The 5,000-nt window shown below is 40.1% G+C and overlaps 1 protein-coding gene across 1 annotated transcript in view; it reads right to left on the minus strand.

The window, feature by feature from the left end:
* The window catches only part of LOC114574071 (sialoadhesin-like), a 25,733-nt gene that overhangs the window by 17,476 nt on the left and 3,257 nt on the right, over window positions 1-5,000 (minus strand). The window contains exon 2 of the mRNA XM_028606378.1: window positions 879-914. The gene's annotated coding sequence lies outside the window, so the exon portion shown is untranslated. The remainder of the gene's footprint in view (window positions 1-878; window positions 915-5,000) is intronic.

Raw genomic sequence — 5,000 nt, forward strand, 5'->3', positions numbered from 1 at the left:
GTTAGCTCCTCTGGTAGCTAAGAGTTTAATCTACCAGTTAGCTCCTCTGGTAGCTTAGAGTTTAATCTACCAGTTAGCTCCACTGGTAGCTAAAAGTTTAATCTACCAGTTAGCTCCTCTTGTAGCTAAAAGTTTAATCTACCAGTTAGCTCCTCTGGTAGCTAAGAGATTAATCTACCAGTTAGCTCCTCTGGTAGCTAAGAGTTTAATCTACCAGTTAGCTCCTCTGGTAGCTAAGAGTTTAATCTACCAGTTAGCTCCTCTGGTAGCTAAGAGATTAATCTACCAGTTAGCTCCTCTGGTAGCTAAGAGTTTAATCTACCAGTTAGCTCCTCTGGTTGCTAAGCGTATGGGGCTCTGGATACGTCACCCTGTGTATTGTTGTGATTGGTCGTAGTGTTAACTAATTGCGTGCAGTGAGATTTTCAAATGCACGCTTGTTCATGGGCGACATTCATTACTCGATGCCAGACCCTTAATCCTTTCAGATTTGGGTCTGGACTTCCAGGCTCTTATCTCTATCTTAAATAGGGTTCATTTTCTACTTTTACCGGAGAGGAGAACAAGTTGCATGGTCGACGGGGAAGACAAACACGAGGGTTTACGTGTGAAGAAGGAACTTTAGAAAAGGGAAGCTGTGTGGTTTAATACGCTCCAAACTTCAAGTAGATTAGTTCTGAGAACTATAGAAAGAGGAACATATCATCTCTGCGGGCGTTAACCTTGTATGTTCAAACTCGTTTTCAGGAAATGAACAAAATGCTCATTTGAAAACATTTTATTGAGCTAATGAAGTCAGACAAAATCACCCCGTCCCTGTTTGAATATGTGTAACCCTGTGTACTTTAATATAAAGTGTTCTCAGAGTTTATACTGACCTTGGTTTGTTGTGCTGCTCAGCAGTGAGGTCAGAACTGAAGAGAAATGGACCTCAGGTTAGTTTGAGTTTGTGATACAACAAGACATTTTAAGGTTAAATAATGAATGGAAATAAAAACTGTCTGTAAAATCATGTACACAACATTTGAAAATGACTCGCATCATTTCTTCTCATAAACTTATATTTACATTCAGAAGCATTTTTAGCCAAACAACAACATTTCATTTTGTATTTCTTTCAGCTGATGTTTTTAGTAACACACAAAGAGTTTACTTACAGAGTAGCCACAGTAGAGATGTGTCCTCCATCTTAACAGTTGGTGAAATGATGTCTTCACTTTGTTCACTTCATAGTCATAGCATCACATAAACCCTCCTCCTTCCTCTGTGACTGTGTCTCAGTGTTGTGGTTTGCTCTTCACACACTATCTCTAGTACCATGAAGCACATACATTCACGCTACGTTTTTGCTTTTTGCTTTTGACTCTTTTAAAAAAAAAAAAAAAAAAAAACGTGTTGTCACTTTTTTCAACATTTTTTTTATTTTCTTTATTTCATGGTCAATAAACCTATTTTAAATTACATTATACCAAATTTTTTAGTTAATCCTCATGTTGTCGTCGTGTCAAAATTTGATGCAAACATTGTTTTAATGCCTGAGGTGAAAGATATCTTTTCACAAAGATTCACAATGTTTATTTTAATCCTTTAGAGACTCATTAGAAAATTACTTGATGATTTTCAAAATAAACCCCCTGTATGTTCCCTTAGATGGTGGAGGTTTAGTCGAGAGGAAGTGAACAGAGGGATGATTTTGTACCAGCTGTATCTTCCTGTTTAGAACACGAGTCCATCCACACGTGCAAATGTTTTAATTTATGTCACTTTTTACATTATGTGTGATTTTGTACCTGGGTGCCCGATAGTCCGTCTCTGATTAAACACTGAAATGTTGTCAGAAGGAGACAAAAATAAACTGTGTAGCTGCCAACATGACATCATGACTTCGCGTAAACATACACGGCACTTTCTAAAGCCAAGTGGCGTGTTATCTGTACGCATTTTGAGCAATCTGCGTGTATGTCGACGCTGTATACAACGGACAGATTGGGTTTAGTAAAAGAAGAAAGTAACGATTGGGTTTAGTAACAGAAGAAAGTAACGGTTGGGTTTAGTAACAGAAGAAAGTAACGATTGGGTTTAGTAACAGAAGAAAGTAACGATTGGGTTTAGTAACAGAAGAAAGAAACGGTTGGGTTTAGTAACAGAAGAAAAATGGGGTTTAGTAACGGATTGGGTTTAGTAACAGAAGAAAGTAACGATTGGGTTTAGTAACAGAAGAAAGTAACGGTTGGGTTTAGGAAACGTTTGACACACGGGACACGATTGGGGTCTCCTGGGTGAAGGTCCTGTGTTAGACCGGTCCTCCCCCCCGACCAAGTGTCCAACGTGGATTTTCGCCCTTTCATACTACTCGCTAAGCGTCAATTCACGCAATCGCAAGATAATGTAAGTTAATGGAGGCCAAAGCGGCGTTGATAAACACGCTAAAAAGCTATTATCGTCTTGATAACACGCCAAAAATGGCATACGGATTGGCGTGTCAAACATCGTCACTTTATTAAAATCAGTCTGCTGCACACTATCAAACTACACATCAAATACCAAATCAGGGTTTGCACATGAAAGGAATGTGTTTTGGTGTTTTGGTGCGATCAAAAGAACAATGGGTCTCATTCAACGTTGGTTGGGTTTTACGAAGAAATGTGTTCTTAAACCCTTCTTCTTTTTACTTAGATTCTGACATTCACTAATGTTTTCTTAACTTGGATTTGTTCTTAGCTAAGAACAAAATCTACAAACACTGAAGAGCACTCTTACGCACATTTGAGTGATGACAATTTGCTCCAAATGATTGTTTTACTGCATTTTATTTAATTCTACAGTCGTTTTACAATGATAGTATTGTACTGTAATGTATTTCTGATCGTTTCTTTGAAAAAAAATCATAATATGCAAAAAAAAAAACAGCAATTAAACTGATTAAATCCTGCGTTATTTGGTGATTCATCGCACTATTCATAGGGCCAAAATGCATTGGTAGAATGTAACAAGTACAAATTCTTCGTAACTGTACTTAAGTACATTTTTCACGTATCTGTACTTTACTTAAGTAGACTCAATAGTGCATATAGCCTACTTTTGACTTTTACTTCGTTACATTTTGCAGCAATTATCTATACTTTCTACTCCACTACATTTCTACAACGTTCCGTTACATTTTTTTTACACATCAGTTTTTTGCCAAAACTCACCAGTAAAGTTTGGTTGCCGTAGATCAGCAGCGCAGCCGACCCTCGGTAATACAGCCTCCGGTAAAAGTGAAAATGAAAACGTTTGTTTTTTATTATTCCCGTTTTTAAAGTGCCCATATTATGCTCATTTTTTGTTGCACTGCACAGCTCTCTCTCTCACTGCTGTAGATCCTCTTTTCACCTGGTTTCTGTTTTAGCTACAGAGTGAGACCTCTTTTCATCTTCTTCTTCTGTACTATCTTTGATTGCACTCGCCCATGCGCAGTAGCTCAGATGTAGAGCATGTCAGCTAGCTAACTCTAGAGACAGTAAGAAAAAAGAGAGCCTGTTTCTCCAACTTTGGTCAGTTACAAGGCAGGATTAGCTGGGAGACTTCTTCTAAACCAGGGAGCACATGGAAGTAGTTCTTTTGGTGATTATGGTGAACTTGTGTGTGTTGTAGCAGTGCTTTGCTATTGAGAACGACATAGCATGCTAGCGTTAACGCTACGAGCTAACGGTTGTAGTTAGCCAGCTCATTTCGGACTGTGACGTCACAGTCCGAGGCGATTTTGACCAGCTCACCAGGAGACTGAAGGCAGGACACATTCAGAAATCATATCTCACTCAAAACAGCATGGAGGGATTTTTTTCAAAGTTTGTATATGTGTGGACGCACCAGAGACACAAAAGAACACCCCAAATCCCAGAAAAAGTGATTTTTTTCATAATATGGGCACTTTAAATCACAGTTGATATATCTATTTCTCTCCAAAGTGTTGTTTACTCCTCCGCCAGGCTGCGTTCATATCTTATTTATTTGGCTGGATCTCTTCACATCTCCCCATGTCCGCTGCTTCACACACTTTATTTGCTTACTTGCATGATTAAAGAAAATAAAACCGTCTTAAAATACATCCATTCATAAAAGCAACCCGGTTCCGATTCTAACAACACATTTCCGTTTCATGCTGGTTAGGAAAGGAACTTCTTTTAAAAGCCAGGCCTTGTTTGTGGTAGTGGACATCTTCTACTTTTACTAAAGTAAATATGTCTGTTATTATTTGTACTTTTACTTGAGATTCAGTACTTCCTCCACCACGACTCCGACAACAATCTCTAACGCAGTAGTCTCCCGCTTCCCAGGAGGTGCACAGAAGCAATCATGTCCTTATATGGGAATTTGCGGGGGCGTTATCTTATGCTAATTAGGAACAACTGGCAGCGCTTTCAATTACGAAGCGTGGGATTCATCAATCCTAAGAACACAGGTGCGAACAATTCTGCTGTTTAAGAACACGTCATGAATCCGGCGTAGACTTCTCTTAGGAACTTTCTTAAGAACATATTTAAGAGAAAACTTCGGAAGATATTGGTGAATGAGGCCCATTGTCCCATATGGTGACATATCAGGGTCTCATTTATAAACGTGGCGTCGACGCAACAAAAGCGGGGCTGAAAATGTGCGTCACGCCACTTCCCACATAAAGGTTGTGATTTATAAAAAAAAAAAAAAACAAAAACTTGGGGCTACTTTGTAGGAGTCGTCATGGCAACTTGAACTGCAGTTGGTCATGTGATCTGATCCCTGACATGTTAACCTGTTGCTGTGAAGTGACTGTTTGTGTGTGTGTGTGTGTCTCTTTTTTGTACCCCGTGGCCAACCTCTTCACCTTCTCGTCCTGCGTGGCGCTGGCCGACCTGAGCGGAGACGGCGAGCGGCGCCTGGTGGCGGGCGACCTGGGCCCCCCCGGCGGCCTGGGCCCCCCATGAAGCTGAAGGTGTACGCGGCACGGGCGCTGATGAGCGAGCGCCCTATTGGACCTT

This window comes from Perca flavescens, chromosome 19, assembly GCF_004354835.1.
Source record: "Perca flavescens isolate YP-PL-M2 chromosome 19, PFLA_1.0, whole genome shotgun sequence".
NCBI classification, from domain to species: Eukaryota; Metazoa; Chordata; class Actinopteri; order Perciformes; family Percidae; genus Perca; species Perca flavescens.